The 22,126-nt window shown below is 47.8% G+C and overlaps 1 protein-coding gene across 1 annotated transcript in view; it reads left to right on the top strand.

The window, feature by feature from the left end:
• Positions 1-231: 231 nt before the first annotated feature.
• Positions 232-22,126, top strand: part of PTH (parathyroid hormone) — a 96,779-nt gene continuing 74,884 nt past the window's right edge. The window contains exon 1 of the mRNA XM_077484587.1: positions 232-322. The gene's annotated coding sequence lies outside the window, so the exon portion shown is untranslated. The remainder of the gene's footprint in view (positions 323-22,126) is intronic.

The raw sequence follows: 22,126 nt of genomic DNA, 5'->3' as shown, positions 1-22,126 counted from the left end.
TATAAAATGATGTAAGTTTGTGAATACACAGTTCAATATATTTAGTCTTCTCTTTACCATCTTAGCTTATCATTTCATGGCAATGACATATGATGACACTCCTGAGAATCGACATTTAAACTGGAAATTAACTGGCAACTGGTTCTAGAGAAGGAATGAAGTGTCTTAGTCATAATAGCTGTTCTATTGTTTGAATGGCTCGCGAGTGTATATAAGGGTCTGCAAAGAATTCTACATTCACTAACTGGCCAGAGGATTATCTCTCTGTCTGCGAAGCGGTTCCTAAATCTTCACTCACAAGACCCTGGTACCCCACTTTCTTGTAAGTACTGACTTTTATTTATGCAATGCCTGCTTAACAGTTAAGTTGATAAAGCAAAAACATGATACAAGCATTGTGTTGTATACACAAAAATCAATAATACATTATGCATGGGTAAAGGCAGTTTGAAGAAGGCATGGGGATTGTTACAAATACAAATATTAGGGAATTGATTTACAGTCCATATACCTGGCATATGGATGGTCCAATGAGACAGCAGAAAGTCATAGGGAACCCCACAGAATAATATAGTCATAGAATGGAAATAGACTTCAAATAGAACCGCATGAAATTATGATTCTAACGCTATCTACTTGAACTTTAAAGATAGTGAAAAATGTGTTTGAAATTATATTATATATATATATATTTGTAATATCAATTAGTATACCTTTTAGGAAACAGAACAGTAACCATTAAGATAGTAATAATTACAAAGGTATAATTATTTAGATTTTAAAAGCAATACCACCGTTAGCTATTTTGCAAAATGTAACTGCAGTGAAGATGTTTCAATTGTTAAAAAAAAAAAAAAAAAAAGGAGAAAGAAAAAAGAAAAAGAAAAAAAGAAAATAAATTAATATTGTCTTAATATTGAATATTAAGGATGATCATGGAGGAGGGATCTTCACTGTTTCTTATTACTGCTGTTTATGTTTTGCAATACAACTGTATGTACTTTCCCTTAGAATCTGTTTATGTTTGTGATTGAATTATTTTAGGATACTTTTTACTGTTATCGCAAATTATATTATAAAAGTCTTTAATAACAATTATCTCAAGTTGAACACTGTTCAACAATTCCATGAAGCGTTTCAGTAGATAGATAGATAGATAGATAGATAGATAGATAGATAGATAGATAGATAGATAGATAGATAGATAGATAGATAGATAGATAAAAGTGTAAATTCCATGTGGGCATTTTTTTCCTGTGGTTTGATGTGGATGTCCCTTACAAATCTGCAGATAGAATAAAACACAACATGATAATGTTCTAAAATACTTGGAACAGATGTTAGAAGAAACTGTTATAGGAGCAATGGGAAAGCCCATGCTGTTAAAGAGGAACTCCAGGCAAACAGATATATTGGTGAGCTTCACATTTTGTGGTTTTATTTGCCAAAGGATTTGACATTTTGTTCAACCAGTCTTATAATTTACACAACTCTATCCCACTGCACAAACAGAAAGGATCACTTACCACTACCTGAAACAGCTTTCTGGATCACCTTTATGCTTTACAGAATTACAAACTCTTTGGCAGCTAAAACTGTAAATATTAGTTTATTTCAGCTGCGTATTAAGCACTTGCCTGGAGTACTGCACTGAATATAGGAATTGTTAGGCACAGGTAAGTTTTACTACAGCATTATTTTTTGTAGTTATACAGTCATGCATGTTTACACCATTATATATTCTAAACATGTTCGGATCAAATGATGGAGACTGCCATTGGTACCTTATTTTTAAAGTATATCTAAACCCATGAAAACATTGTTATATGCTGCAGCTTATCAGTCCTTAGATGTGGCGTCTATAACTGTTTTATTTTTCAAGGAAAAGAATACTTTAAGCACATAAAGATTTTTTTTTTTGAACTTGCCAGAAATACAGTGTCCTTGTCACTTCCTGTGAACTGAAAGCACAAACAATGTTTTCTTCCTTCTGTAAACGACTACTCCCCCCAAATCCCATGTAATAGAGATGTGTAGAGGAAGATATGTTTAAAGTCTATCCGGGGTGAGAATCATGGCTTTGTACAATGAGCAAGCATCGATACCCAGAGACAGTAGGTAGGTTTCTCACAGAATTACTGAGTGAAAAATCCTAATATATTACATGTTTACCTTTTGTTTAAGAGCTCCCCAGCTGTCATCCTCATTTTTCCTTTACCACATAGCGAGTAACCGTCCGAGAAGCAGAATGCAGCCAGTGAAGTTATAACTGCAGTACTTTCCATTAAATTAATTAACTGATCCTAGGTACTCTTGGTTAAAGTTAAACTATAGGCCAGAAGGTTTAAAGTAGCTTTAGGAATGACATGTTTTACCTTTGTAGCGGCCATAACCCTTTGTAGGGCGGCCTTGATTTATTGGGCTTACCGGTTACCTCCGCTTGGCTTGTTCTTCCACGTCTAGGGGTTCCCAGGGTTGATACCCAACAACTTGGATGCTGACACCAATAAAGTCCTTTTGAAAGGTATTATTTTGCAGGGATAACATCCAACAACACAGTCTCGTATAGGAACAGAGGGCAAGGGTGAAGAACTCAGACACCTTGAACTGCAGACATAACAAAGTCTCTAATACCACCCAGAGAGTAGCCACTCGCAGCTGGGCACTTCAAGGCTGAACAGATCTCTAGCCAGAGATCATGGCAATCAGCAGATTGATTCAGAACTAAAATCTCTGAACGTGGACAAGTTGTAACTGAAAGTGAACAGGAACCTTTTTCCTCAGTACCTGGAACGTTCTCTGTCTCCTTGATAGTACTGGGAAAAGCGTGGATTCGTCAATGTTATTCCCAACTCAGTAACCAGGCCCTTCTCAGGATGCCACTTGTCGGCCCTCCTCCAAAGAGTCCTCCCCGGTCCCTTTCACGAGCTGTGGTGCCCCTTCAAGCCGAGAGCACACCCGGACATCTTGAATCCTCCCTCAGTTACTGCCCTTAGGACCAGCCGGCTCCGAGACTCGGGAACAGACGAATCCCTACCCCAGACCAGGCTGGTCAATTGGGGCTAACAGACAGAAGCATGTTTCGGGATGTCGAACACCCCATGACCGGGACCCCTCGCGGGGCTACCCCGGTCCTGGAAACAAGAACAGACCACACGGGCCTCACGAACTCCTCCTGAACACGTGATCCCAACATCTTAAGTACACCTTCCCAGACTCCTCAGCGGGGCCCGGCACACCCACTGATTGGTTCCGAGAAGGCTGATACCCAAAACGTCCAACCGGGCCTGGTTCTGGCTTGTCATGTGCACCTCACTGTAACATGACCAAGCAGAACTTCTAACACAGCCCAGCCAAATTGATGTCAAAGTTAACCTACATAATTAACCCTCAGAACTCCACTACTGTTCTGGGGCAAAAACTAAATTTACACATGAATGACACTTTGTCCAAAATGTCATCTGCTACACCTTTAACAAATATGGTCTTCTTTTATAATACAATGTTGAACCCACTGCGTAATAAGGGCTCAGTGTTCCTTATTTTCTGTCTGTAAGAGCAGTGGATGTTGTGCCCACTCCTTCCATAGGCCACTGGTTGCATAGCATCCTCTGCCAAGTACCTGTATGAGGAGCCAAAGAGGATGAGGTGGCCTCTTGCACAATTCCCATCCAAGCAACGGTAGGAGTTAAGACAGAGCCTGCAAGTGTGATGGGAGGGCACAAATGTCTGGGTGCCAGAACTGGTAAGTGGAACTGATGGTGCTGGTATCAGAATAGCAGGAATACAACTGGTATTGCACAGAGGAAACACCAAGTTCAAATTTAAGGGAAGTCAGGTTACAGGTCAGGGTTGGTAGCAGAAGAACAGTAAAACACAAAATTGTAGGCAGAAACAATGTCAGGAACAAGCAGAAGTTGGCAATGTGCAGGCAGTGTAGTACCATGTTAATAGGCCGAATTGTGGTCAGGCCGAGGTGCGTAATTGAAGCCAACAGCAATCATAAGCAGACAGAGGATATCCAAATGTAGGTAAGGTGAAAGATGGGTCAGCAACAAAGAGGTCTGGCACAAGTTCAGAATCAGGAATCACAGGGGTATACAGACAAAGACCATTCAGCAATTAGCCTATAAAAAACTTTTAAAAGTTTTAAAAGCCCGCTTGGCACCAATGTCTGTGGTAAAAATGCACGCATGCTGCTGCACAATCTGTGATGGACGTGTGATAATTAGGCACAGAATGCACAGAAACATGTATGCTGGTGGCTGGCACAATATTCCTGACATCCCTCTGTAGTTATTTTCTTACCAGCAGCAACTTAATTACATAATGGCTGGATGGAGGTCCTGGGTATATCAGAATTCTGCTTTGTCCTGCCCACCATGACATAATAGTAGAGGATTATTGGCCAAAAGAATCTGGTCTGTCATACTTTATTCACACCCATACCCACAATAGAGTTAATTGACAGCTACAATTCTCATTTCATGTTGGAAAATGTAGTTTGTTCCAGCAGCACCATGTATTCATGGATTTTTTTTTTAAGAAAGGGATTTATTTGTATTAAAAATAAGTTTACACCAAACAGCTCAAATATGTTACTGCAAATGCAGCAAGAAACATAGGGGAACATTTACTAAAAATGGAGCACGCAGATACTGGTATAGCTGTGCATAGAAACCAATCAGTTCTTCTAGGTTTTATTGTTAAAGCTTAATTGAACAATTTGAAGTTGGAGGCTGATTGGTTAACATGCACAGCCATGCAGAGCTGCACCAGATTCTGCTTGCTCCCATTTTAGTAAATCCCCTCTATAATGCATTTTTTCAACTTTTTGCAACATATAGAGTTTCAATAAATGTTTATTGCCATTATTTAATTGGCAACGATGCTTTTTCCACACTTGATATTTTGGAGCATAAATAACCAACTCAAAAATTATATTATCCCCTAACCTTACTCCTTACTGCTTACTCTTTATTGCTTATTGAAGCAAAAAGAGAACGAGATTAAAATCCTAGTGAGTCATATGGGAGCAGTTGGGGAGAGCTACATGGGGGTTCCCCTGTACAAGGAGTGAAAAGCCAATAGTTTCTAAAAACAAAACATAAACTTTACTCTAGATAGTATTGAAAGCTGAAACACTAACCTAAAGCATTGTAGGAATCACAGGTTCAGAGATGACCATCTATATAAAAACCTATGCTTTAACAGTCAGTGACCGGTTAGGAGAGCAACCATGAAGAAGGATGGTAGATCAGGCCTTGAGACACAGGATTCTGGCAATGTACTAGAGCCCATATAGCATTCACCAAGAGTCTTACCAGGTTGGTATACAACATGTATCTGAACCAGGCCGGAGCAATGAGGATCACTGCATTGGCCTCCATCTTGACGAGGAAGAAGTTACAACGAAAAAAATTCAAAGAATTGGGTGTGCTGATCCTATGGAACCACTTGAACATCTGCTAAATGATCCCTGTACCTGAGACATACCTGTCTATTAGTTGTTAAACCTGCAGGCCATTCTACCTATCTTGCCACAGTAACATTTCTAGTTCTCCCCTGATGGATGGAATATGCTACTTCCATTTTGTTGTCTGACTAAATTCGGATCAGATGACCTTCCAGCTGGATAGCCCCTGTCACGGATGTTATACATAAACATCCAAGCAGGTAGTCAGATCGCTGGGCTGCACCAAGGAATAGGGACATCAAGTAAAAGGAAAAATATATATATTTATTAAAGATAAGGACACACGTGCACCACCAATAAACAGCAACCATAAGCAAGCAAAGAAAATACAAAGACAAACCCCAAAACACCTAACTATCTAACTAACTAATATAATACACAAGCAAGGAAACAAACAAGAAATAATAAAGCAGGGACAAAAGCAACAAGGAGACAGAAACCAGGGATAAGGAAGCAGACCAAGGAGCAGGGAACAGGGAACGGGACTGGATGACAGGATAACAAATGGGGTGCTGGAACAAACTGGAACAAGAGCAGGTACTATCAGGAACAAGGGCTAGCAGAGGAATTCTGAAGCACTGAGCATAGTTCAGGGAGGGTCTATATAGTCCAGCAGACCCAATACAGGTGTACTTGATGGCACGTCTGAAGTCCGAGCAGGGAGACACCTGCTGGTGGCCACTGGAATTACACATTTTGGTCCAGAACATAATATTGTCAACAGCAGGTGAAATCAGAAATTACACCGTTCCTGACAGCCCCAATGCTGCAGAGACAGCTGAATTACCCAAAAGTACTACAATGTTGATCAGGAGTAGGGATGAGCCGAACACCCCCCGGTTCGGTTCACACCAGAAATTTCGAACGGACCCCAAATTCGTACGAACTTTAGAACCCCATTGAAGTCTATGGGACTCGAACGTTCGAAATTAAAAGTGCTAATTTTAACGGCTAATATGCAAGATTCTGTCCTAAAAAGGGTTTGGGGACCTGGCTCCTGCCCCAGGGGACATGGGTCAATGCCTAAAATGTTTTTAAAAATGGGCGTTTTGACGGGAGCACTGATTTTAATGACGATTAAAGTGAAAAAAAAAAGTGAAATATTCCTTTAAATATCGTGCCTGGGGGGTGTCTGTAGTATGCCTGTGAAGTGCCACGTGTTTCCCGTGTTTAGAACAGTCCCTGCACAAAATGACATTTAACGGAAATAACATCATTTAAAACTGCTTGCGGTTTTAATGTTATATCTGGCTCCTGCAATATGGTTGAAAATCATTGAGAAAAATGGCATGGGTAGCCCTCCCTGCCCATTACCAGCCCCTTTGGGTCTTGTACGCATATTAAGGGGAACCCCGTACCCATATTAAAAAAAAGGAAATGCGTGTGGCCCCCAGGCCCTATATACTCAGAACAGCAGTATACAGGCGGTGCAAACAAGACAGGGACTGTGTAGGTTTGTTGTGTTAAGTTGAATCTGTTTGTAATTTTCAACTGGTACATTTTTAAAGTGTAGCTCCAGTCAAAAAAACTATTTTTAAGCTTTTTGGAAAACATAGGGAAGGGTTATCACCCCTGTATAATTTGTTTTGTCGTACATCTTTTTTCATCTCACTTGCTGTTGTCTCCTTCCGTTTGCAAGTAGGAGATGTTTGTAAGTTGGATGTTTGAAAGTAGGGGCCTGCCCTATATGCTCTGCAGAAATGGCGGAACAAGGTGTTGGTTTTGCCACAACATTGTAAGCCCTCAAAGTGACTCTTGGTGGGCGCTGGAGCGCCCTGCTGTGAACGATTATATCAAGAATTGCAATTACATGCCATTGTTGAACAGTGGTAGAAAAATTGACCTTTGGTGGTTGTGGTGCTGGTGCCACAACACTATAAGTCCTCACAGTTACTCTGGGTGGGCACAGGAACGGGCCCTCCTGTGAAATATTATATCAAGAATTGTAATTACATGTCCCTGTTAAACAGGGGCAGAAAAATTGGGCCTTGGGAACTGGTGCTGGTGCCACGACACTGCAACCTCTCCCATATACTCTCGTTTTAGTACAGAAATTAGCCCTGCTGCAAAGCATTGCATCACAAATTGTAATTAAACGCCCCTGTTAAACAGGGGCAGAAAAATTGGGCCTTAGGCACTGGTGCTGGTTCCACCACACTGCAACCTCTCCCATATACTCTAGTTTTAGTGCAGGAATTAGCCCCGCTGCAAAGCATTGCATCAAAAATTGTAATTAAACGCCCCTGTTAAACAGGGGCAGAAAAATTGGGCCTTAGGCACTGGTGCTGGTGCCACGACACTGCAACCTCTCCCATATACTCTAGTTTTAGTGCAGGAATTAGCCCTGCTGCAAAGCATTGCATCAAAAATTGTAATTAAACGCCCCTGTTAAACAGGGGCAGAAAAATTGGGCTGATGGCATCACCCAGAACCAGAAATGTTCTTCCAACATATCAGCAGAGGAGGAAGAGGATAGACAATCAACATAACAGGACAGTCACTCAGCATCAGCATAGGCAGTCTTGAAGGGATGTGATATTTCAAAAAAAATTATTCGGTTACATCAGCTTCAGGTGCTTGGTAGCTGTGGGTGATCCAAGACTGATTCATCTTGATGAAGATCAGTCGATCAACTGATTCGGTGGACAGGCGCACCCTGTGATCGGTAACAAAGCCACCAGCAGCACTGAAGGTGCGTTCCGAAAGAACGCTGGATGCAGGACAGGCCAGTAGCTCAATTGCATACTGTGCAAGCTTTGGCCAGTGATCCATCCTCAAGACCCAGTAAGCCAGAGGATTTTCAGTGGGAAAGGTGTCCAAGTCTGACCTTGCCCCTAGGTATTCCTGCACCATGTAAATCAGACACTGGCGATGGTTGCTGGAACCGATCATACCTTGGGGCTGCGGACTAAAAAATTGTCTGAAAGCATCAGTCAGACGGCCACCTTCTCCACCACTCCTTCTGACCGATGCCTCAGCAACACGTTGTCCAGGACCAGGAGTTTGTAACCTCCCAGTCTCTGGGAACGCGTTGCACAGACCTTTCTGCAAGGCCTCCCGGAGATGTCTCATCCTCTGCTCTGTCAGGTCACCTTGAGGCAAGGTGACAGGTGCACACCGTAGGGATCCGGAGTGCACCGCAAGGTTGTGGACCCTACGGCTGACTGCTGCAGACGGGGGGACAGATCCCACTGGGGATAGAGCGTAAGATTCCCTGGGGCGCGGAGTCTAAGAGCCAGCAGGTGTTCACCAGAGCCTCGAGTGGTGAGGATGGACTTGGCTGCAACTGGCTCCAGGTCGCGACCCCCAGGGTCCCCCAGCTCACACCCACAGTAGGCAACAGGAGGATAGGGATGGTGAGGGACAAAGCCAAGGTCGGGGCCACAAGCAGACAAGAATAGTCGGGTACACGCCAAAAGGTCAGGATCACAGGCAAACAGGGATAGTCAGACACGCCAAAGTCGGTAACGGAAAACAGTAGCAGAGCACACGGCAGGAACCAGGACGCTAACACACAAAGAATACACAATGGTTGATCAGCCCTGAGGCCTGCAGTGCACAGGTTAATATAGGGCTCCCTGATAGGTCTGGGGTGGAGCCATGCTTAGAGGAGAGGTTATAAAAACCACCAGGTGGAAGTGGCTGGCTTCTTAGTCTGAAGACATGAGGGAAGGTAAGCAAACACAGGAAGATCACTGCATAACCATGACATGCTCCCTCTGCGATGGCAAGATAAGGTCGGCAACCTTACCCTTGTACCGTGGATCAAGGAGAGTGGCCAGCCAGTAATGGTCCCTCTCCTTGATCCGAAGAATACGAGGATCCTTCCGCAGGCTTTGCAGGATCAGGGAGGCCATGCAGCGTAGGTTAGCTGTAGGGATGAGCCGAACACCCCCCGGTTCGGTTCGCACCAGAACTTTCGAACGGACCCCGCGTTCGTAACGAACGTTAGAACCCCATTGAAGTCTATGGGACTCGAACGTTCGAAATGGAAAGTGCTAATTTTAACGGCTGATATGCAAGATACTGTCCTAAAAAGGGTTTGGGGACCTGACTCCTGCCTCAGGGGACATGGGTCAATGCAATAAAAAGTTTTAAAAGCGGCCGTTTTGGCGGGAACACTGATTTTAATGACGATTAAAGTGAAAAAAAAATATGAAATATTCCTTTAAATATGGTGCCTGGGGGATGTCTGTAGTATGCCTGTGAAGTGCCACGTGTTTCCCGTGTTTAGAACAGTCCCTGCACAAAATGACATTAAATGGAAATAACACCATTTAAAACTGCTTGCGGTTTTAATGTTATATCTGGTTCCTGCAATATGGTTGAAAATCATTCAGAAAAATGGCATGGGTAGCCCTCCCTGCCCATTACCAGCCTATTTGGGTCTTGTACGCATATTAAGGGGAACCCCGTACCCATATTAAAAAAAGGAAATGTGTGTGGCCCCCAGGCCCTATATACTCAGAACAGCAGTATACAGGTGGTGCAAACAAGACAGGGACTGTGTAGGTTTGTTATGTTAAGTTGAATCTGTTTGTAATTTTCAACTGGTACATTTTTAAAGTGTAGCTCCAGTCAAAAAAACTATTTTTAAGCTTTTTGGAAAACATAGGGAAGGGTTATCACCCCTGTATAATTTGTTTTGTCGTCCATCTTTTTTCATCTCACTTGCTGTTGTCTCCTTCCGTTTGCAAGTAGGAGATGTTTGTAAATTGGATGTTTGAAAGTAGGGGCCTGCCCTATATGCTCTGCAGAAATGGCGGAACAAGGTGTTGGTTTTGCCACAACATTGTAAGCCCTCAAAGTGACTCTTGGTGGGCGCTGGAGCGCCCTGCTGTGAACAATTATATCAAGAATTGTAATTACATGCCATTGTTGAACAGTGGTAGAAAAATTGACCTTTGGTGGTTGTGGTGCTGGTGCCACCACACTATAAGTCCTCACCGTTACTCTGGGTGGGCACAGGAAGGGGCCCTCCTGTGAAATATTATATCAAGAATTGTAATTACATGTCCCTGTTAAACAGGGGCAGAAAAATTGGGCCTTAGGCACTGGTGCCATCACACTGCAACCTCTGCCATATACTCTAGTTTTATTGCAGGAATTAGCCCTGCTGCAAAGCATTGCATCAAAAATTGTACTTAAACGCCCCTGTTAAACAGGGGCAGAAAAATTGGGCCTTAGGCACTGGTGCCATCACACTGCAACCTCTGCCATATACTCTAGTTTTATTGCAGGAATTAGCCCTGCTGCAAAGCATTGCATCAAAAATTGTACTTAAACGCCCCTGTTAAACAGGGGCAGAAAAATTGGGCCTTAGGCACTGGTGCCATCACACTGCAACCTCTGCCATATACTCTAGTTTTATTGCAGAAATTAGCCCTGCTGCAAAGCATTGCATCAAAAATTGTACTTAAACGCCCCTGTTAAACAGGGGCAGAAAAATTGGGCCTTAGGCACTGGTGCCATCACACTGCAACCTCTGCCATATACTGTAGTTTTATTGCAGGAATTAGCCCTGCTGCAAAGCATTGCATCAAAAATTGTACTTAAACGCCCCTGTTAAACAGGGGCAGAAAAATTGGGCCTTAGGCACTGGTGCCATCACACTGCAACCTCTGCCATATACTGTAGTTTTATTGCAGGAATTAGCCCTGCTGCAAAGCATTGCATCAAAAATTGTACTTAAACGCCCCTGTTAAACAGGGGCAGAAAAATTGGGCTGCTGGCATCACCCAGAACCAAAAATGTTCTTCCAACATATCAGCGGAGGAGGAAGAGGATAGACAATCAACATAACAGGACAGTCACTCAGCATCAGCATAGGCAGTCTTGAAGGGATGTGGTATTTCAAAAAAAATTATTCGGTTACATCAGCTTCAGGTGCTTGGTAGCTGTGGGTGATCCAAGACTGATTCATCTTGATGAAGGTCAGTCGATCAACTGATTCGGTGGACAGGCGCACCCTGTGATCGGTAACGAAGCCACCAGCAGCACTGAAGGTGCGTTCCGAAAGAACGCTGGATGCAGGACAGGCCAGTAGCTCAATTGCATACTGTGCAAGCTCTGGCCAGTGATCCATCCTCAAGACCCAGTAAGCCAGAGGATTTTCAGTGGGAAAGGTGTCCAAGTCTGACCTTGCCCCTAGGTATTCCTGCACCATGTAAATTAGACGCTGGCGATGGGTGCTGGAACCAATCATACCTTGGGGCTGCGGACTAAAAAATTGTCTGAAAGCATCAGTCAGACGGCCACCTTCTCCACCGCTCCTTCTGACTGATGCCTCAGCAACACGTTGTCCAGGACCAGGAGTTTGTGACCTCCCAGTCTCTGGGAACGCGTTGCACAGAGCTTTCTGCAAGGCCTCCCGGAGATGTCTCATCCTCTGCTCCCTCTGCGATGGCAAGATAAGGTCGGCAACCTTACCCTTGTACCGTGGATCAAGGAGAGTGGCCAGCCAGTAATGGTCCCTCTCCTTGATCCGAAGAATACGAGGATCCTTCCGCAGGCTTTGCAGGATCAGGGAGGCCATGCAGCGTAGGTTAGCTGAGGCATTCGGTCCGGAGTCCTCTGGGTCACTAAGGACAACATGATCCGCAGCTACCTCCTCCCAGCCACGTACAAGTCCACGTGTTTCTTGGGACTGTAAATCATCCCTATAAGACTGCTGCTGCTGCTGCTGATGCTGAGTGCCAGCCTCCACCTCCATGCTGACACAATCATCCTCCTCCTCCTCTTCCTCCTCCTCACCCTCTTCCTGTGTGATGGGTGGCACAGCAGGAACACTGTCTGGATAAAGGGGGCCTTGAGAGGCAAGGAAGTCCTCCTCTTCCTGCCTCTGTTCTGCCTCAAGTGCCCTGTCCATTATTCCGCGCAGCGTATGCTCCAAGAGGTGGACAAGAGGTACAGTGTCACTGATGCATGCACTGTCACTGCTCACCATCCTTGTGGCCTCCTCAAACGGTGACAGGACAGTGCATGCATCCCTGATCATGCCCCACTGGCGTGGTGAGAAAAAACCAAGCTCCCCTGACCCTGTCCTGGTGCCGTAGTCGCACAGGTACTCATTGATGGCCCTCTGCTGCGTGTGCAGCCGCTGCAGCATGGCCAATGTTGAGTTCCATCTGGTGGGCATGTCACATATAAGGCGGTTCTTGGGCAGGTTCAACTCCTTTTGGAGCTCAGCCAGCCGAGCACAGGCATTAAATGATCGGCGGAAATGCACACAGACTCTCCTGGCCTGTTTCAGGACATCCTGTAAGCCGGGGTACCTGCCCAAGAACCGCTGCACCACCAGGTTAAGGACGTGAGCTACACAGGGCACATGGGTCAGTTGTCGCTGTCGGAGGGCGGAGAGGAGGTTGGTGCCATTGTCGCAAACCACCATTCCTGGCTTAAGCTGGCGTGGCGTCAACCACCTCTCGGCCTGCCCCTGCAGAGCTGACAAAACATCCGCCCCAGTGTGGCTCCTGTCCCCCAAACAAACCAGCGCAAGCACGGCATGGCATCGTTTTGCCTGCGTACTTGCGTAGCCCCTGGAACGCCTACGGAGCACCGCTGGTTCTGAGGACAGAGCACTGGAAGAGGCCATGGAGGAAGAAGAAGAGGAGGGGGTGGAGGAGAGAGGTGTGTCACAACCAATAGTAGCATTTTGGAGGCGTGGTGGCGGAACAACCTCCAACACTACTGCACCTTGTCCTGCATCCTTCCCAGCAGCCAGAAGAGTGACCCAATGGGCCGTGAAAGACAGGTAACGTCCCTGTCCATGCCTGCTGGACCATGAGTCAGCGGTAATATGCACCTTACCGCTGACCGCCCTGTCCAGCGAGGCAAGGACATTGCCTTCCACATGCCGGTAGAGAGCTGGAATCGCCTTCCGTGAGAAAAAGTGGCGTTTGGGGACCTGCCACTGAGGAACCGCACATTGTACAAACTCACGGAAGGGGGCCGAGTCTACCAACTGAAAAGGCAGCAGTTGAAGTGCTAGCAATTTAGCCAAGCTAGCATTCAACCGCTGGGCATGTGGATGGCTGGGAGTAAATTTCTTCCGCCGGTCCAGCAGCTGGGGCAGGGACATTTGCCTGCTATAATCGGATGTGGATGTACCACTAGCAGAGTTCCCGGAAGCACTTGGCTGTGACACACCTAATTCTACACCTTCATTCCTCTCAGAGCAGGTTTCAGAGAGGACTGAAGGTCTAGTGGGGTTGGAGATGCCAGCTGATGAGGAGCAAGGAGAGGTCCGCTTTGTTCTTTGGTGTGGGTCTTTGAGGTATGCTTGCCAACGAGCTGCATGGCAGGTCAACATATGTCTGGTCAAGCATGTGGTGCCCAAGCGGCTGATGTTTTGGCCACGTGAGATACGCTTGAGACATATGTTGCAAATAGCAGCGGTGCGATCTGATGCACTCGTCTCAAAAAAGGCCCACACCAAAGAACTTTTAGAATAACGCGCAGAGGAAGCGCTCTGCGCTGGCGGAGCTCTGCGGTGTGATTCAGTCGGTGTGCTGCCCCTAAGCTGGCCCCCGGAGGGCATCCTGCCTCGTTGGACATGTGCCTCCTCCTCCTCCCTCCTTCCAGGCACCCACGTGGAGTCAGTGCCCTCATCATCCCCTCCCTCTTCATCGCTGTAGCAAACCTGGCAGTATGCTGCAGCTTGTGGAACATGACTGCCAGATTGCTGTGCTTCTTGAGCATCCTCTCTCTCTGCGCTCACGCTACTGCCTTCCTCTAGCTGAGTGTCATCATCAGAGCCCACCAAACACTGGGCATCCTCCTGGAGCATGTACCCAACACTGTGCTCAAAGAGTTCAGGAGACTCCTCAGGAGGACGTGGTGGGTCTAGGGAAGGAGTCACTGATGATGACATTGAGAGGAGGGACGACGATGTGTTGGCAGCTGCTTTTCTACTACCCTCAGACTGGGTGAGAGAGGATGAGGAGGATGAAGAGGGCTTGGTCATCCACTCTACCAAGTCGTTGGCATGTTGCGGTTCAACATGTCCAGCTGCAGAAAAGAAGGACAAGCATGTCCCATGGCCACGTGCTGATGACAATGCACCGCGTCCACGACCAGCACTGTTGTCTCTAGACACAGAGCCTGCTTGCCCTCTTTTATCGGCTCGCGCCTGTCTGCCTCTCCTTGCTGGCCTTCCAGACATGGTAATGGCCTGAAGGGAGTTGGGTAAAACAGTAGTTGGGTAGTTTATATTGTGCTGGAGGCACACAACACCCACTAACTCCTGCAGATGCCTTTTTTTATAGAACAGCAGAGTTAAAGGGGTATATACAGATGTATACTGTGCTGTGCTGGAAGCACACACAACTTCCTATAACTCCTGCAGATGACAATCAGGCCCAAATAGAGAACAGCTATGTAGGTGGATTATAGCGGTATGTACTGGGTACAGAGCACGCACACAGCACGCACTATCTCCTGAGTGACACTACTGACTGCAAGCTCTATTGTTAAAGATGGACCACTAGCTATATAGGTGAGGTGAATATCACGGTGTATACTGCGGTCAGGGCACGCAGACAATAACCAGAGAACAGCAGAGTTAAAGGGGTATATACAGATGTATACTGTGCTGTGCTGGAAGCACACACAACTTCCTATAACTCCTGCAGATGACAATCGGGCCCAAATAGAGAACAGCTATGTAGGTGGATTATAGCGGTATGTACTGGGTACAGAGCACGCACACAGCACGCACTATCTCCTGAGTGACACTACTGACTGCAAGCTCTATTGTTAAAGATGGACCACTAGCTATATAGGTGAGGTGAATATCCCGGTGTATACTGCGGTCAGGGCACGCAGACAATAACCAGAAAACAGCAGAGTTAAAGGGGTATATACAGATGTATACTGTGCTGTGCTGGAAGCACACACAACTTCCTATAACTCCTGCAGATGACAATCGGGCCCAAATAGAGAACAGCTATGTAGGTGGATTATAGCGGTATGTACTGGGTACAGAGCACGCACACAGCACGCACTATCTCCTGAGTGACACTACTGACTGCAAGCTCTATTGTTAAAGATGGACCACTAGCTATATAGGTGAGGTGAATATCACGGTGTATACTGCGGTCAGGGCACGCAGACAATAACCAGAGAACAGCAGAGTTAAAGGGGTATATACAGATGTATACTGTGCTGTGCTGGAAGCACACACAACTTCCTATAACTCCTGCAGATGACAATCGGGCCCAAATAGAGAACAGCTATGTAGGTGGATTATAGCGGTATGTACTGGGTACAGAGCACGCACACAGCACGCACTATCTCCTGAGTGACACTACTGACTGCAAGCTCTATTGTTAAAGATGGACCACTAGCTATATAGGTGAGGTGAATATCACGGTGTATACTGCGGTCAGGGCACGCAGACAATAACCAGAAAACAGCAGAGTTAAAGGGGTATATACAGATGTATACTGTGCTGTGCTGGAAGCACACACAACTTCCTATAACTCCTGCAGATGACAATCGGGCCCAAATAGAGAACAGCTATGTAGGTGGATTATAGCGGTATGTACTGGGTACAGAGCACGCACACAGCACGCACTATCTCCTGAGTGACACTACTGACTGCAAGCTCTATTGTTAAAGATGGACCACTAGCTATATAGGTGAGGTGAATATCACGGTGTATACTGCGGTCAGGGCACGCAGACAATAACCAGAAAACAGCAGAGTTAAAGGGGTATATACAGATGTATACTGTGCTGTGCTGGAAGCACACACAACTTCCTATAACTCCTGCAGATGACAATCGGGCTCAAATAGAAAACAGCTATGTAGGTGTATATAGTGGTATGTACTGGGTACAGAGCACGCAGACAGCACGCACTAACACTACTGACTGCAAGCTCTATTATTAAAGCTAGATCACTAGCTATATAGGTGAGGTGAATATAGTGGTGTATACTGCGGTCAGGGCACAGACAGTAACCACTACACAAGAGCAAGATAGTAAATCAGCCAAAAACGATTGGTGTGTAACTGTGTTGAAGGTACACAGAACACCCACTGCTTCAGACGCCAACACACTGCACGAGGCTGCCTTAATGGCGGCCTTATATAGTGTGGGGCGTGCACTACACAGCCTGAGCTATGATTGGCCACAGGCAGGATGCCTGTGGCCAACCATGGCTCTCCTCGCTGCTGGCGCTGCGATTGGCCAAGCATGCGGGGTCACAGTGCATGCTTGGCCAATCGTGAGACAGCAATGCATTGCGCCATCGCAGTGCATTGTGGGCCACACGAATTTTGCCGCGAACGGCCCAAACGTTCGGAATTCGGCGAACGCACGAACGACCGATGTTCGAGTCGAACATGCGTTCGACTCGAACACGAAGCTCATCCCTAGTTAGCTGAGGCATTCGGTCCGGAGTCCTCTGGGTCACTAAGGACAACATGATCTGCAGCTACCTCCTCCCAGCCACATACAAGTTCACGGGTTTCTTGGGACTGTAAATCATCCCTACAAGACTGCTGCTGCTGCTGCTGATGCTGAGTGCCAGCCTCCACCTCCATGCTGACACAATCATCCTCCTCCTCCTCTTTCTCCTCTTCATCCTCTTCCTGTGTGATGGGTGGCACAGCAGGAACACTGTCTGGATAAAGGGGGCCTTGAGAGGCAAGGAAGTCCTCCTCTTCCTGCCTCTGTTCTGCCTCAAGTGCCCTGTCCATTATTCCACGCAGCGTATGCTCCAAGAGGTGGACAAGAGGTACAGTGTCACTGATGCATGCACTGTCACTGCTCACCATCCTTGTGGCCTCCTCAAATGGTGACAGGACAGTGCATGCATCCCTGATCATGCCCCACTGGCGTGGTGAGAAAAAACCGAGCTCCCCTGACCCTGTCCTGGTGCCGTAGTCACACAGGTACTCATTGATGGCCCTCTGCTGCATGTGCAGCCGCTGCAGCATGGCCAACGTTGAGTTCCACCTGGTGGGCATGTCACATATAAGGCAGTTCTTGGGCAGGTTCAACTCCTTTTGGAGCTCAGCCAGCCAAGCACAGGCATTAAATGATTGGCGGAAATGCACACAGACTTTCCTGGCCTGCTTCAGGACATCCTGTAAGTCCGGGTACCTGCCCAAGAACCGCTGCACCACCAGGTTAAGGATGTGAGCTACACAGGGCACATGGGTCAGTTGTCCCTGTCGGAGGGCGGAGAGGAGGTTGGTGCCATTGTCGCAAACCACCATTCCTGGCTTAAGCTGGCGTGGCGTCAACCACCTCTCGGCCTGCCCCTGCAGAGCTGACAAAACATCCGTCCCAGTGTGGCTCCTGTCCCCCAAACAAACCAGCGCAAGCACGGCATGGCATCGTTTTGCCTGCGTACTTGCGTAGCCCCTGGAACGCCTACGGAGCACCGCTGGTTCTGAGGACAGAGCACTGGAAGAGGCCATGGAGGAAGAAGAAGAGGAGGGGGTGGAGGAGAGAGGTGTGTCACAACCAATAGTAGCATTTTGGAGGCGTGGTGGCGGAACAACCTCCAACAATACTGCACCTTGTCCTGCATCCTTCCCAGCTGCCAGAAGAGTCACCCAATGGGCCGTGAAAGACAGGTAACGTCCCTGTCCATGCCTGCTGGACCATGAGTCAGCGGTAATATGCACCTTACCGCTGACCGCCCTGTCCAGCGAGGCAAGGACATTGCCTTCCACATGCCGGTAGAGAGCCGGAATCGCCTTCCGTGAGAAAAAGTGGCGTTTGGGGACCTGCCACTGAGGAACCGCACATTGTACAAACTCACAGAAGGGGGCCAAGTCTACCAACTAAAAAGGCAGCAGTTAAAGTGCTAGCAATTTAGCCAAGCTAGCATTCAACCGCTGGGCATGGGGATGGCTGGGAGTGAACTTCTTTCGCCGGTCCAGCAGCTGGGGCAGGGACATTTGCCTGCTATAATCGGACGTGGGTGTACTGCTAGCAGAGTGCACGGAAGCACTTGGCTATGACACACCTAATTCTACACCTTCATTCCTCTCAGAGCAGGTTTCAGAGAGGACTGAAGGTCTAGTGGGGTTGGAGATCCCAGCTGATGAGGAGCAAGGAGAGGTCCGCTTTGTTCTTTGGTGTGGGTCTTTGAGGTACGCTTGCCAAAGAGCTGCATGGCAGGTCAACATATGTCTGGTCAAGCATGTGGTGCCCAAGCGGCTGATGTTTTGGCCACGCAAGATACACTTGAGACATATGTTGCAAATAGCAGCGGTGCGATCTGATACACTCGTCTCAAAAAAGGCCCACACCAAAGAACTTTTAGAATAACACGCAGAGGCAGCGCCCTGCACAGGCGGAGCTCTGCGGTGTGATTCAATCGGTGTGCTGCCCCTAAGCTGGCCCCCGGAGGGCATCCTGCCTCGTTGGACATGTGCCTCCTCCTCCTCCTCTCTCCTACCAGGCACCCACGTGGAGTCAGTGCCCTCATCATCCCCTCCCTCTTCATCGCTGGAGCAAACCTGGCAGTATGCTGCATCTTGTGGAACATGACTGCCAGATTGCTGTCCTTCTTGAGCATCCCCTCTCTCTGCTTTCACGCTACTGCCTTCCTCTAGCTGGGTATCATCATCAGAGCCTACAAAACACTGGGCATCCTCCTGCAGCATGTACCCAACACTGTGCTCAAAGAGTTCAGGAGACTCCTCAGGAGGACGTGGGGGGTCTAGGAAAGGAGTCACTGATGATGACATTGAGAGGAGGGAAGACGATGCGTTGGCAGCTGCTTTGCTAGTACCCTGAGACTGGGTGAGAGAGGATGAGGAGGATGAAGAGGGCTTGGTCATCCACTCTACCAAGTCCAGCTGCCGAAAAGAAGGACAAGCGTGTCCCATGGCCACGTGCTGATGATGACGATGCACCGCGTCCACGACCAGCACTGTTGTCTCTAGACACAGAGCCTGCTTGCCCTCTTTTATCGGCTCGCGCCTGTCTGCCTCTCCTTGCTGGCCTTCCAGACATGGTAATGGCCTAAAGGGAGTTGGGAAAAACAGCAATTGTGTAGTGTATATTTTGCTGGAGGCACACACAACTTCCAATAACTCCTGCAGATGGCACATGGCTCAAATAGAGAAGAGCTATGTAGGTGGATATAGCGGTGTATACTGGGTTCAGAACACGCAGACAGCACGCACAAGCTCCTACCGCTGACTGCAAGCTCTATTTAAAACGAGCAAGATAGTTTGCTATATAGGTGATATAGCGGTGTATACTGGGTTCAGAGCACGCAAACAGCACGCACAAGCTCCGACCGCTGACTGCAAGCTCTATTTAAAACTAGCAAGATAGTTTGCTATATAGGTGGATATAGCGGTGTGTACTGGGTTCAGAGCACGCAGACAGCACGCACAAGCTCCTACCGCTGACTGCAAGCTCTATTTAAAACGAGCAAGATAGTTTGCTATATAGGTGGATATAGCGGTGTGTACAGGGTTCAGAGCACGCAGACAGCACGCACAAGCTCCTACCGCTGACTGCAAGCTCTATTTAAAACGAGCAAGATAGTTTGCTATATAGGTGGATATTTTTTTAATGGTTATCTGCTACCGAACATACAAATTTTTCATTACAAATCAAATATCAGTTAACATACACTTTGCAATTTAACATATAATAAACTATACAAACAAAAGGGAAAAAACAACTTACATGTCATCTTCCCCCTCCTCCTCCCCAGAAGAAAAATTTATAAGTAGAGCATCACCCCTACTGCTAGGCCCTTCTGGTGGCCCAGGATCCACCTCAGGTAACGGGGCCCTTTTTTTCTTCTTCTTCCCCTGCTTTTTCCTAATCGTGACCCAAGCCACTTCACCTTCCTCATCCGATACTTCTTTTGGGCGTTTCTGAGCCCCCTTAACCGAGACTTCCATCTCCTCCTCCCCAGACCTGTCATCCCCAGCCAAAGAATCGGATGAGGAGACAGTGACCAGACGTCTGCCCGGCCTACATCTCCGAGGAAGGGGAGTGGGAGCAGTAACCTGGGAAACAGAACCCTGTGCCCCCCCCTTATCCAAAAAGGGAGGCCCAACTACCTCCACCTGACCAATATCTGGACCGGGCACCTGAACTTCAGTGACAGGGGCCTGGGCAACATCTGCATGCCGTACCCCCTTTTCTCTTTGAGGGACCCTACTTGCCTTTTGGGTTCGAGGTGCACCCTGTGGCTCCGCCGTAGGAGCGCTTCCCTGCCTTTCTCCTCCAGAACTCTGCCCAGCAGGAGGAGGTGCACTATCCCCTCCTGGCCCACCACCTGCTGCAGCTTCACCCCTGTAGGCTCTGGGGCATCTGCTAAAGGGATGCCCCATTTGACCGCAAAGGTTGCAGCAGATCAACCCACACGTGTCACCTGAGTGTCCAAACTTATTGCACTTAGTGCAGCGCACAACTGTGCAATCTGCACTCATGTGGGTTGGACACCCACACCTGAAACACCTACGGGGCTGGCCTGGGTAGAACACCAGGATTCTATCTCGTCCCAGGAAAGCACTTCCTGGGACATGTGCAACCGTGTTGCCAGATCTTCTCAAACGAATCCTGGTGTTCCATGCTCCAGTCCATACCCCACGCTCGTCTAAGCATTTATTTAGAGGACACTGCAACTGGCCGTGTCTCCCCAGCCAAGTTGCTATGTCCTCCGGGGGCAGGCTCTCGTTCCTTACTAACACCGTCAGGTTTTTAATCTCCTCCTGCCTACTCAAAGGAATCAGGCGGAACCCTTTCCAGGGATCAGCCCCTTTAACCAACCCAAAAGCGGTTATAAAACGCTCCATAGTCACAGCGTTGGTGAAACTGACATCAAAGTCAGGGGTGCCAGCTGGGTGGATCACAGCAAATAGCTCAGCCACCCTGAACCCCAACGCCAGGACCATGTCAACCACTTGGCCCCTCGTGGGGCACTGACCTTCACCCTCCCATCTCAGCTGGACCACATTCCTACGCTTGCGCTCCGGACCACCTGTCCCCCTAGACCAAGTACTGGCCCCAGGGGTCTGACCAGCCGGGGGTACCCGAAAGTTACTGGCCCCAAACTGGTGGTACAGGTGGTCCAGAGGCACACTGGACCCAGCCACATTGGCGTAGGAACGTCTTTCACCAAGTGCCGTCAGCAACTTTACCTCCGGTGTCCCCCTTAGTACGGGTCCCGGAGGAGGAGCCTCTGCCACAGACACTGGGGGTACAACATGAGAAGCAGCCCCCCCACTCACGGCATGGGAAGTCACACTCCCCACATCGTTTACCCCAGCCTGAACTTTAGGATAGGTCTCATCCTCAGAGCTATAAAGCAAAGCCTCCCAGGCTTCCTGCCACTCCACCTCCATATGGGCCCCGCAGGAATCCACTGACACTTGGCTCGGCCCTGATTGAGAACCCTCCAAGCCGCGAATGAACGTCATTGCAGGGTTCTCACCATCAAGCTCGCCCATTGGGCAGTCACCCCAGGCCGTAGCTTGTTCTGGCACTATACAATTAGACATTTCAACATTACTGTTACTGTTACTGTTTACACTCTCTTGACCAGAAAGCAGACCGGAAGTCCTTTGAAAACGACCCTCGGGGTCAACTTCCGGACCCGCCACCGTCACTTCAGGCCGCGGGCTATTCTCTCCATGAACCAGCTCGCGCACCGGAAGTGC

Source organism: Lithobates pipiens, unplaced genomic scaffold, assembly GCF_037356315.1.
Source record: "Lithobates pipiens isolate NorthernLeopardFrog02 unplaced genomic scaffold, aLitPip1_a1.2 Scaffold_16, whole genome shotgun sequence".
NCBI classification, from domain to species: domain Eukaryota; kingdom Metazoa; phylum Chordata; class Amphibia; order Anura; family Ranidae; genus Lithobates; species Lithobates pipiens.
Note: the sequence above shows the minus strand (reverse complement) of the source record. Positions and strands in the feature narration are given on the sequence as shown.